At 39.1% G+C, this 13,626-nt stretch overlaps 1 long non-coding RNA gene across 1 annotated transcript; it reads left to right on the forward strand.

Moving 5' to 3' along the window:
• The first annotated feature begins 169 nt into the window (after nt 1–169).
• LOC110470552 (uncharacterized) lies at nt 170–8,572 on the forward strand. Its single transcript, XR_002465438.2, has 2 exons — nt 170–1,443; nt 6,197–8,572. It is a non-coding gene; the product is annotated as an uncharacterized LOC110470552 (long non-coding RNA).
• The last annotated feature ends 5,054 nt before the right edge of the window (nt 8,573–13,626 follow it).

Here is a 13,626-nt window from a genome sequence, read left to right on the forward strand (position 1 = left end):
GGCCGCCGGCGGGGCGGGGGGCGGGCCTCGCCGTGCCCACCTGTTCCCGCAGCGCCCTTCTGATTGGCCGTGGGTTACCTGCCCGGCTGCGGCTCCGCGCTCTCATTGGCCCGGCCGGACCCGGGCCGCGGCGGGGCGGGGCCGGCCCGAGCCGGAAGTTGCCGCCCGGCGAGCGGCCCCGCCCCGGCGGGAGCGGCGGCGGCTCCGCCGCGCTGCCTCGGCCGCGCTCTGCCCGCCCGCCCGGTGCCCCCGCCGCGGCTGCTGCTCCTGGCCGGGCCTCCGCGGGGGAGGGAGGCATCCTGCCCCTCTGCTCGGCCCTGGTGAAGCCGCATCTGGAGTGCTGTGTCCACTACCGTGCAAGGGTGTCCTGGAGCGGGTCCAGCGGCGGGGAACAAAGATGATGGGCGACTGGAGCATCGCTTGTATGAGAACAGGCTGAGGAAGCTGGGCCTGTTCAGCCCCGAGGAGACCGAGACAGGACCTCATCAACGTCTATCAGTATTGAAGGGAGGGTGCCCAGAGGATGGAGCCGGGCTCCGCTCGGTGGTGCCGAGCAGCAGGACAAGAGGCAACGGGCAGAGACCGATGCACAAAAGTTCCATTTGAATATAAGGAAGAACTTCTTTACCGTGCAAGTGACCGAGCACTGGAAAAAATTGCCCAGAGAGATCAAAGATTCTCGTTCGCTGATGATTCAGGAACCTCCTGGATACAGCCCCGTGCTCTGGAATGACCCAGCTTGAGCAGGGAGGCTGGACCAGACATCCCACCGTGCTCCCTTCCAGCCTTGTCCATTATGTTATTCTGTAGCACTGTAGACACACATGCACATGGAGCTGTTTAAGTGAGAGTCCAAAACCTTGGGAAATGGGTGCTGGAGCCGCAGCACCCACAGTGTGATAATGAGCTTGTGTGCTGCTCATGCATCCAGCTTTTTCTCTGAGGCTTTCCTTTTTTGCCCTCACGAATAGTACCTATTTGTAGACAAAATTGCACGTGTCCTTACTAGAGTAAGGACCGCAAAGGTGGTGAGGGCTCTGGAACAATTTCTTAGGAGGGGAGAATGAAGGAGCTTGGCCTGTTTGGTCTCGAGAAGACTGCAAGGGGATCTCATTAATGCATATGAATGTCTCAAATGCAGGTGTCAAAAGGATAATGCCAGACACTTCAGTGGTGCCCAGTGACAGGATGAGAAGCAATGGCCATAGACACAAGAATTTCTACAACAAGACGAGGGAGAACTTCCATTGAGGGTGGCAGACCACTGGAACAGGCTGCCGAGGGAGAGTCACCTGCTCCAGGCGGGTTGGATTAGATGATCTTCAGAAGTCCTTTCCACCCCTAAGAATTTGATTCTGTGGTTCTGTAAAAGTGTGGATGCCTCTAGCGTGCTTAATTACCATGAATTCCTGCTGAGAGCCTGGCTGGCAGCGCTGCTGGAAGGTATGCAGGCATTAGACACATTTAAATGCCTGGAGCATTTGAGAGCATTAGAGCTTGTGCACCTTTATCTTCTTAAGCACCTTTTTATATAAACTAACAACACTTCCCTACACTGAATATACAGCTTACCACGGAGGGAGGGAGGGAAGGAGGGACTGAGTGCTGTGGACAAGGGGTAAGGGGGCTTTCAGGGGGGAAAAAATAGCACAAAGTGTTTGTGTATGAGGGTGCATATAGTGCTGGATAAAGAGCCTACTTTTTTGGCTGCTTCACAGATACATCTGTAACTAATAAGATTCCAAGTAATTGATGTAATTCCTTCAGAAAGACAGAGGATAAAAAATGTTCAAATGAAGAAATTTGTATCTTACACAGAATTTTTGTCCTTGAAGGATCTTTCCTACAGATACTCTGCAGATCTGCATCAAAGGCTCATTTATTCAAATGCACGAGCTGGGATTTTTGAGTAGGATGTCTGTCACAACTTGAGTATTCAAACTTGTTTATACCTTAAGAAAGACATAATGTACAGAGAGTGTGACTTGCCAGGCTCAGTAAAAAGCACTAGTTTCTGTTTTCACAAGTCCAAGACTTAGTGTGTTTATGAATCAATGTTTAGGCTGATAAATCAGAAAATTGCATGCTGGTGAGAGTGATTATCTGAATACAGAACTGGATGAGCAGTTATGTAAACATTTAACTAGAATGAGTTATCTTACAATCATCTTTTTAATTTTTTTATCTCAATCTGTAGGATATGTCTAGATCTCAAACCTCCACAAGTAAACATGCCCTAGATTTTATATAAATAATAGATTATTATTTTCTAAAATTAAATCATTTGTTATTTTCAGAACTCTCAGGTGTTTTAAATTCTGACAATTCTGACCAAAATAAAAATAGTTTAGAGATTTTAATAGTTTCTTTAATGCAAAATGGTATAATTTAACTATATTTGCATAATTTAACCATGTTTGTTATGTATAAATAGTTCTTATGGGTATTATGCATTTTTCTGGAAAAAAGACAGTGTTCCAAGTCTGAAAAAACTCTGAATGACACCTGTATAGGTAGAGGTATGTAGGAAAATTGGTAAATGATAGTTTACTTAAGAAAACCATACAGAATATCCCAAAAATGAGGTTATGGCAATCATCACAGTTTCTTTTCAGCTAAATAAAGAAAAAGAAAGTGACAATTCTGTGTATAAAACAAAAGGAAAATATGAAAGCTGATAAGTAGAAATGGTGAATTACAGTTGTGAAACAATGAGAATGACTAATAGTAGCTAAATATGGGAATGAAAACTCTTGGATCATTGCCTAAAGGGCAAGAGGAATAATTTTTTTAAAACATGAGGATCAAGAAAGAAAAATATCTAGACAATGGCATGGCTTCCCTGCTACTTTGAAATACACAACTTTCAGTAACAATACCAATGCAGAAAAGGGTTTATTTTTTAATAGAAACCTGAATAATGCCGTAATACTTAATGGATGTAATTGCAAATGTTTTATTCAATCAGTACTTAGTAAGGATGCAAAATAGCAACCAGTAAAGCTTAGAACATTTAAACTTTCAAGAGCAACTAAGTTATGGCACAGAATTTTATAGGATTCTAAATCATTCATGATAATAATTGACGTGTGTTTTTTTCCAAAAATGAAGAAGAGAAACTGATTTGGTGTCCACTAGAAGTGCAAAGCAAAGGGGGTTTGGAGCTAAAATACATTATGAGACTCTGACAAAATCATGAAAGTCAAAATTAAGAATCACATGTAGGAATTAAAGAATTACTGACTTTCTAATATCAACATATTTTGCTGAAATTTAGGCCTGTTGCTTAATGGGATTAATATTTAACCTGGCAAGGGTGACTGTATAATTATGAGTTTCTATGAAGACATTAAGGTATATTCTATTGAATGCTAATATTCTATTAAAAATATTTTTATACAAAACTTGCAACATAGCTTTAAGCAAAAAAAATTAGATGCAGATATAAATATTTATAGGAAAGAAAGGCATCTAAGTACAAAGAATATTTACAAGTCAAATTATTGAAGTGTTATAGTGTGGTTATGAACTACTCAAGAAGATTAATGCTTATGGTATGAACTTTGGATTTAAAAGTGAAGGAATATTAAGAAGTAGTAATGATGATGTTATATATGGCATTCATCAAACTTCTGTTGAAATAGTGGTATTGCATTTAACACAAATGATTGACAAACTGAAAAAGCCAGGAAAATCTGCCTTGCAGGGAGAGAATGAAGAAGCATCTGTCTAGCTTATACAAAGCCTGGATCATGATGTACTAGGATTTCAAATATTAAAAGTCTCTTTAATCGTTCAGCTAAGATGACAATGAGAACCAAAAAATGGCAGGTGAAATTATACTCATGTAGAGTAACATCCTGCTCTTTTAGCCACAAGAGGAGTTATTTGGTATTATCCCTAAGGACCCACTAAGCTCTATTTCCTAATTTCTAAATAAAGATTCAATGGCTTTTCTAAGTCCTGTGATCTAAGTCATCCCTCAAGTTATGGACTCAAAGAAAAGCTCACATTATAAAATTTCTTGGCTTTTCTTGCTGTGGAGGTCAAGATGATCATAACCTTTCTGACCTGAAAATCCTTTCCATTGGGAAAGAGCTGTTGAGCTAAAGGTCACCAAAAGTACCAATCTCTTCCCTCTTGTGACCAGTGACAGGACTTGAGGAAACAGCATGAAGCTGAGTCATGGAAGGTTTAGGTTGGATGTCAGGGAAAAGGTTCTTCTATCAGAGGGTGGCTGGGCACTGGAACAGGCTCCCAGGGCAGTGGTCACAGCACCAGGCTGACAGAGCTCAAGAGGCATTTGGACGATGCTCTGGGGCACATGGTGTGACTCTTGGAGTATCCTCTGCAGAGCCAGAGGTTGGACTTGGTAATCCTTGTGGGTCCCTTCCAATTCAGCTTATTCTATGATATGGCCAGAGTAGGTTCTAAAAGATCGGAGGAAGCAAGGTTGTACTCACTAAATATTAGTTAAACAGTCTGGAGGTTTTGTAAATAATAAACAAGAATAGATGTTAAAATCAAGAGAAGATGTAGGGCGTCTTCTGAGGTTTGATTTTTTTTTTTTTTTTTTTGTAGTCTGAAAGGCAGCAGCATAAAAAGCTACATTTGATAGCATTTTATCAGTGATTTAAAATGAATTACAAGTTTTCTATACCTGTAAAAGTTAAATTAAAACAATACTGCTGATAAGTAGATTTTTTAGCATCTTGAAATATACTAACCCATTCAATGTTGTGCTGGAGTAGGTTTATTTGACCTCTTTTTTAAAATTCTCCCAAAGCTTGAAAAGAATAATGGAATGTTTTTGCTGCATCTGGTTAAGACTGATTTTGTCCCAGGTACAGCTAATCTACCCTTCAAAATATTATACAAGCAGTCCACACAGATATTTCTGAATAGAAGCATTTAGTTCTTCCCCAGCACCCCAGTGGAACATAAGAAGGTGCCAAGGTTTATGTACAGAAAGGTAAAAGCATTTAAAAATTACTTTGAATATACAGCACTGGTCTCTTCTCCTCCATGAAATCCATAGTGTGCCTTTTTAAGATAACATGTTTTGGTTTTTTGTTTTTTTGTTTTTTTAATCAGATGGTGTCCTCAGGTCTACAAAGTTCATCCTAAATGCAAATACCTGAAAACAGCTGGTTAGTGTAAGGTAGAATAAATATGTATTTCCACTGAGGAGATATACCATAAGTTACTTCGAGGTTGTTTCCTTCAATTATATTAGTAAAAAGAACACATAGATGTTTCTGCTGCTCATAAATGGAATTGCAAAAATTAGTTTAGTTTATTCCTTACCTGGAAATCTGGCTACATCATGAAGTGAAAGGAAGAAGCATTTAGTGGAAGTTTCTCCATAATTTCCAGCATGTTACTGTTCACAAGGCTATATCCATTGCCTGTTTTGCAGAATGATGTCATTAATTTCAGTGTAACTCTGTGTTTTAGCCTTAGTTCTTGTAACCCTGCCAATAGAAACATGAGGAAGGACCAAGTAAACTTACATGATCTTTCTACCCATTCATGTGCAGTTTTAAAAGCTCCTTTTTCCAATCCAGCAGAGGTATTACAGAATTAAGATAAGCAAACAAAATGTTTCTCTGCACTGATGCACAGCATAAATGTAGCTTCTTTTTTCCTTGAAAGCAGAGGTGATGTTACCTCCCATGACCTGGCTGAACTCCAACCAGGGTAGCTATAGTTCTCTGTAAATATATTCCCATGCAAGTTCACGAGGATACAAAATAATTCACTTTCTGTCATTCCTACTGACTCCTAAGACAATTATGACATTTCTTTCAGTTTTTCAGTCAATCAGTTTCATTCAGGCTTCTGGCACAGTATTCCTTCTTCAGCACTAGTTGTAAGACTCTACCCACGAGTATTGCTAACATGTTTTGGAGAGTTAGTCATGCAATATGAAATGAGTTCATAATTTTCTTCTATAGCCAATGGTGGATGACAACTGTGTGATTTTAAACCTGATAGAAAATTGATGCAGGAATTCCGAGTGGCTGCTCTGATTTTGTAAACTCAGTTTATATAGTTTTTGTTGGACTAAGTTAAAAAAACCTACACTTAACAAAAGTAAAAATAGTTGCATAATGTTTTGTACCAATAAACTCATATTTTTTTAATTATGTAGAGTTTAAATTTTACAATTTAAAATGTTTGTTTACCTTCACAGTTTTCCGTGAACTGCTGTTTAGGATTGCTGTGTACTTTTAAGAGATGTTTCGTGTCATGCCATGACCACCAGAAGCTGCTTAAAAGCCTACCATGGGATACATCTTTCTTTTATCATCAGCATAAGGATTGTTCAAACCTTTAGAAGAGGATTTCTCTTCTCAGTAGGGATGGAGATTTCCAGTTAAGCCAGACCATATGCTGATTCCTGGATTTCTTATCTGTAATCAGTCTTTCTTCGATGTTGTCAAAGATGTTTCCATTAAAACTGCAGAATAATTCTGGTACTTCATCAGTATTCATGTGCAGTATGTATTATTATGAGACTACTTACAAAAATCAGTAATATATTTCTTGCAGTGTTAATGTTTGTGATTCCCCACCCATTTTAAACTAAGAGCAGCATCGAGGAGATGGCTGATAACCTCTCAACACATAAAAGCACTGATAAGGTCTCCTGCAGACACTGTAATTCAAAGTAGTCTGTGTGAACACAAATCCTCCGTTATTGACTTGCTGCTCATTCCCTTAGTTCAGCATAGCTCACATTTCTTCCATTCTGAGTAGGTAACTTCTTCCTACTCAAAGAATTCAGATAAGTGTTCCTTGTTTCAAGGTCAGTTTAGATACAATTCCAAGACATGATCTGAGAAATAAATAATAGGACATGATCTGTATTCAGCAAAGCATCTGAGCAGTGATTGTTTACAGTATAGGTGAGTCCTAAAGCTCAAGTACTTACCTCCATGGCAGAGGAACTGATGCAGCAGAGATCCTTACTGGCACCAGGGAACAGCTTTCACCATATGTTGTTCACAAGAAAAACACTTTTTTTTTTTTTTCTGTATATTGCAGCTTGTCTAGTATCTGTTCAAGTAGTGTATTTAGGAGATTGTTTCTCTAGTATAAGTATATGCTCTAAAATGCTAGGATTTGGTTCCAGTGCTTTCTTCCTTGCCAATTCTTCTGGCTGTCATTTATAATAAACATATTCACAATAAGAAACACTGTCATAAGAAAATGCAGTATACTGTCATAAAATAAAATTATTCTAGAATATTTTATTGTAAAGATTTATATTTTAATACAACATACAGCTATTAAAAATAACTGCATAATTGCTAATTTCTACTGGCTAAGGGTTTGGTTTGGCAGATTTTGAAGCTGCTTGCTAACTACTTGCTATGGTTAGCTTACGTAAAGTAACTCAGTGGAATCAGTTTTTAAACTTTTTAAAGCAACTTTTAAATAGCTGCAGGGCAATCTTAAAACAAAATTAAACAAAACAAAAAAGCCAAGCAAACCTGAAAAACAGTACAAAAATATTTAAAGGGTTTGAAAGTTTCCTGTCCCTTTATAATTTTTGCATATTTGTAGCCTATAACGGTATACCACAACAATAAGCCTTATTCACATGGGGAACCACAATGACACTACTAGAAATAATCACATGAGGAACAGCTGCAAGAATGAATTTGTGGATGTGGTGTAAATAAGAAAATTGTAAAATGGAATGCTGGAATTATCATTACTAGTACAGAAGGGGAAAAGTCAGACATCTTTCTAAGAAATATAAATACTCAGGAAGTTAAATACTTCATAATCAATCCTGGAATATATGACAGACTAAATTTATAACCTGTTGCAATACTACCAAAGAGCAACATCTCCTAATTAAAATAATAATTCAGATCCATATTTGAAACCTTTCAAATGTGACCAGTGATCAATGTGACTTAGGATTTCTTACAAGGTTGAAATTTGTTTAGTTGTTAAGCACATTGGTCTTTGAGGAGGATACCTGTGAGCGAATGAATCAGATTCCACTGTCTTGTATTTTCCAATGAAACATGATGAATGGAAGCTCATGAACATTTGTCAGCCTTCCTTTGAAAGGGAGGGAAAAGGTCATTTTAAGTTTGATTTCCTTGATTTTCCTGTATACTGTTTCATATGTACTTACATTGTCTCAAAAAAGCAAGCAAACAAACAGAAAAGAAATTTACATTTAAAACTGCTCTTGCTTGCTATATAGGATTTACATCATTTAGATGTTATTTCTCTGTCCCCCAAGAACTGTCATACAGGCCTTGCATTTAATTTTAATTGCATGTGTGTTCAAAATTAGTTAGCAACAAAACTATTGGGTTACTGTCTGTTTGAAAGCTACAGCTGTCTTGTTGTGTGTAGTAGTATCTGTAGCAACCATAAAACCTAAGAGCCTTCCAGAAACCTATTAAGCAATGTGAGTAATACATTTTTGTTTGGGTATATATATATATATATTTTTTTTTTTTTTACTCATGGAAAAATGTGCATCTGCTGGAATGTTTTGGCTACTTTTTAATAATACATATTCCATCCATTCATCCCCCAATATACTGTGTTGTTTTCTTTTGTTAGAGGAGAGGAATTCACAGAAAAAAACCTTCGAAGCCTGTGGTGTAGAGTTGGGAAGTAATTGCTGGAGGTCCCTGGAAGGCTGTCTCCTCCATCGGAAGTCTTTTTCTCTGTAGAGAAGTCTCGCATGTTAGAAGATGGAGCAGCCAAACCCAGATTTATTTTGGGGCCATGTTGTCCTTAGGTTCTCTCCTAAACACTTCGCAGCTGTCCTCTAAACTGATAAATCCTTTAGGAGTTAACATGGCTTATATTCCAAATACAAAAGCAGCTGTAAGGAGACACAGGGTCACAGATTTACTGGCATGTTCCAGGGTCTGCAGCAGTGATAAATTGTCTGTAAAACTCATATTTGTGATGCAAGCAACCATATAAACAAATATGCTATTTTTATATTTTACATATATAATAAGCGAGCAAACATAAAGCCTTGGGTTTGTTCAGACACAAATTTTGTTTCCACTTCTCAACATTGTTGCTCAATCCTATAACAGTGACTAAAATTCCACTAAATAAAAATGCTCCTGCTTTCAACAAGCTTTCAATTTATTTTCAGAAAAACCCCTAATGTGTTGGACAGTGTCTTCAGCACTTATCATCTTTCAGATCTTTGTTCAAATAGCAGACAGAGAGGATCAAACAAACTGTCCTCTGTCCCTGTGGCACATTCAGTCAGCATTCCAGCTCTGCCCTTTCTCACTTTCTCACTTTCTTACTTTCTCAGGCTCATCTCCTTGCATCTTAATTTAAAGAAAAGGGGTCATGTATGTTTGCAGAGCACAGATCTCTTTGAGATACCATCTGCCCTGAAGCATCATCCCTAGATTCCATGATTGGGAGACTTATTAAATCACACCTCACTTTCTTTAGATTTTCTACTATGCTCTAGTTATCTTCACTCATAATTTTTAATTGTCTAAAATACCATTTTAAGAAAAATCCCTGTATCTTTCAATTTAATCCCTCCATTATCTTCTTTTCTTCTCTTCCTTTAGTTTATGAAATATATTTCAATTTCATTCCCCAGAACAAATGCTTTTTTAATCAGTTCTTGTCACTGTCTTTCCTGCTTACATTTTTTTTGTGTGTGTGTTACTGGCCATATAATTAGGAAACTTGGAAAGGACTACAAAATATTTTTTTTACCTGTTTCAGGAGCTGGATACGTTAATGATAAATTTAAAAGAGAAGGTGCCATAACGTGAAAGGATTGTTGGAAAGTGCTGCTTTAGGTAGATAACCCAGTGTAAAGTGAAAGAAACAGACCAAAAAACAGAGGTTAGGATCAGATAGAGAAAACAAAACAGTAACTGAGTACCAATATACCAAAACAATGTAACAGAAAAGGAAAAGAAACAAAGTATTTAAGTTAGCCTTAGGACTGAGCATAAGAGGAATGGTGTAAAGGAAATTCTGACTTCCAGTTAACAATCCTGCTGCTGCAATTTTAACTTCTTGTAATTGTAACCTAAGAGTTTCCTGGAAGCTGCTAGCACGGAAGCACATTCAGCCTACAGAAAGGCAAATTTTGTGGCCAAACATTTTACTTGCTGTTAAAATGAACTTGAAATCTGAATGTAGTCCATATTTTTTATAATACCACATCACAATGGGTATTATAAAGCTCCAGTGAATCAAGGTAAATGGTTATAGTACTAATGTCCTGTGTCACCTCTGCTTTGAAAATTAACCCTTCCCTTGTCCACAACTCTTTTTTGCTTTTAGACTGGAAAGAGTGAATAACTTTGATTTAAACAGCAGACTGAATGTCCTAGAAAACAGGCTGTGCTTGTCCACACAGGAGAATATTTTGTTCCAGCAGCCAAAGGAGCTAATGAAACCTAGTGGGATGTGAGCATCGCTCCAAGGCAGCCCCACAAAATCCTTTCACCCAGGAATACACGGCCCCCAGCTGCCACCACTGCATGTCATCTCCAGACAGCTCTCCAGTAGCCTTTCCACAGGCTGAGCTTCCCTTAAGCCATACCTCTTGGCATCTCCAGGTGTGGCAATGCCAGTGTAAGTGTGGCAAAATCAGTTAGGTGTGCAGCTCCATGGGAAAGGCACTGGGTTGTGCCAGACGTGGTGTACTGGTGAAAAATGTAAAGGAGAAACTACTGTGGTGGCTGGATACTGCAAAATCTGAACTTTGGACACTGGCTTCTACCACAGCCTAGGTGAGTTGTCTTCATACAAATGGGTAACAAAGCCTGTTAAAGCTGTGGGTTTTATTATCATGAAACTGTTTTCAGTGGCAAAGAGTTGGCAGAATGCCCTTGTCATGCCCCATCAGAGTACCCTGAGAGCAGAACAGTCAGAGACCAACTTGGCTATGGCAATAGCCAGGCGTATCCTAGAAGGGGTGTGAGCTTGTTTGGGTTTATGCTGAGTCCTGGAGAGCTACCTCTGCATTCTTGAGGAAGCTGCAAATTTCCAGTAACCTTGGGATCCCAGTATGGGCTTTGCATGTGACTTCCATGGGGTGAAGGCCTAAGTAGATTAGACAGCTTGGTTCTGTTTTCAAAACAACATATTGAAGTTGGGGTACATACAATTCACCACCTAAACAGCTGCCTAAACCCCACCATGTAAATGACAACAACAATGTCTCCAGAGGGCATTTTGTTGGATCTGCTTCAGCTGTCTGCCTTAGAGGGACATGAGCTGCTCTCTGCAGGTGTCCCTTTCTGACCATCAGTGCTAAAGGAAGCCAAATGCAACTGGTACAGATATGGACATCCATCTTTTAGTTACCTAACTTTCGTCCCCTTCATTCTCCTTTGTGAGATTCCCTCCCAAGCTATAGCCTGAGGAGGACAATAGTGTGAAACTAAAACCTTGGCAGGGATACTGATGGGGCATGCCCACATCATACAACCGAAAGGAATTTTTTAAAATCACAGGGTAGTTCCTCTTCTTGATAAAGTTGTGTCAATGAAGTCAGGATGGGGCAGGTAACCCATGCTCCTTACAAAACAAACATAGGATTGTGATCTGAACTCCTGTGTAGTAACAGCACTTCAATTTACAGTTTTTAACATAACATGGAAAAATAAACTCTAAGTTATTACATAAATTAATGAAAGGTCATATAATGTTCACTGACATCTAGCAAAATCAGTGATTTGATTACTGTTAAAGTTGATCTTAAGAGTATTGCCAGTTTTACTTGCCATATTTACTTGCCACTGTGCTTCTGAAAAGCCCCCTTAAAATGAAAATTTTTGTTGGAAAATATGGTAAGAATCCAAAAAAACTGCAGAGTTTGAGTATTAGAATTGCTAGCAGAATCAGACTTAACATTTTATGTCCAAATATAAAATAAATTAACTGTTCAAACACTTTCTTACCAACAGATGATGCACTGTAGTCATCAGTCACCTATAAATATATAAAGATATGCAAAATGTATATTATATTTCATTTCTCTAGATATCAAAAGCACAATGATTTTGTTAAAAGAACTGTTTTCTGTGGACAGGTTGGTTGACATACAGTGGACACTGACACAAAATTTCAGGGGATATGTGCTCTGATAAGAACAGCTACTGTTCATACTGGAAAACTGGTTAAGTGTAAGCTGGTTTAGAAGTCAAATTAAATATATGCTTAATTCTGTGAAGACAATTTCTTTCAGGCTGACCAAGCCTTTGCTTATACCCTTATATCTAGCTTTAATGATGCTTTTCTAACCTTGCCCTTCTCAGTGACATTCTTTCTTTTTAAAGTCTTCACTGCCCTCAATACACTTTTTCCCTTCTCATTGATTCAGCTGCTCTTAGGGTTGCCATAACTGTGGCAGTTCAATTACTTTATTTCTGCCTACCATTTCCTTTTCTCATTAAAGCTGAACATGCAGCTTTGAGAAGGAGCTGTTGCAGCACACTCCATGTAAGATGGTACTCAGAGGTATGAATGAAATAGCTGACAATGGTGATAGTTCTTGTGAAAGCTCTGCTTTGATTCTTGAAAGGCTGCAGTGGCTTTCTATTTGTCACTACTTGTATATTGGCTTGCTGTAATTGGATCTTTAAAGTGCTATATGGTCTGGATCCTGTTATTTACAATGCCACTTCCATCCTAGTGACAGCTGAGACAATCACATCTTCTTTGGTTAGCAGCTCTGATATTAGTAGGTGACTAAAACAGTAAAAATATAAAAGAAAAAAAAAGCAAGAAAGGCCACCTCCAGACAGGTGTCAGGTCCTTGACTCTGTCAGCAGTTGATATAACAGAGTCAAAGAGTTTGTCAAAGAAATGACTGTAAGTGTGATTTAAAATGTTTGCTGTCATACTCGTGATAGATGAGTTTAGACAGGACTTCATGGGACAAATAGTTTTGTTTGAGGCAACATTGGACAGATGCCAGGGTTGGTCGCATCCACATCCAGATGAGGTCAGAAAAAAATCCAGAAGAGTTATTTTGCTTTTCTTGCAATAACTGTGAGTCTTTGAAAGCTCTTCACAGATTCCATTCTTGGGATGCACAGTGACTCACAAAGGCCATGTTTATTCACTCTGCCTTGTAGGATGTGTGGATTGTCTATGCAGCATGAATGAAGACTGAGCCTGGCCAACTGAGTGCCTTGGGATGCAGAGCCAGTCCGGATGGCTACAGGGCTACAGGGCCTGCACGGGTCAGATACACAGTGCACAACACATGGTTGGCTGAATTGCAGGTATGTCTTGTGCACTTTATCCACTTAGGTGCAGAAGCTGCTTACTGACAGTCCCCAAGCGTTGCCAGCTGCTATGAAATACAGGAAATTCCACATCTTGCACAGAGCAATGCCAGAGATCCTGTGAAGTCTGCAGCAATCCTGGCTCTGACTGAGTAGTATTACTGAGGGCTTGGGCCCACACCATATACTGTGGTCTCACCAGCCTTGATAAAAGCACCTTTCTCATGGCAGGCATTTTATTCATTTCCCTCTTGCTAAAGGTAATCCTGTGGTTTTCCAATTTTGGAGTCAGTCCCTGGATGCCAGCTCTCTTGCTCACCCCCAGCTTTGCATGCTTGCAAAGCCATCA

This window comes from Lonchura striata, chromosome 1 (genome assembly GCF_050655825.1).
Source record: "Lonchura striata isolate lonStrDom1 chromosome 1, ASM5065582v1, whole genome shotgun sequence".
Taxonomy (NCBI): Eukaryota; Metazoa; Chordata; class Aves; order Passeriformes; family Estrildidae; genus Lonchura; species Lonchura striata.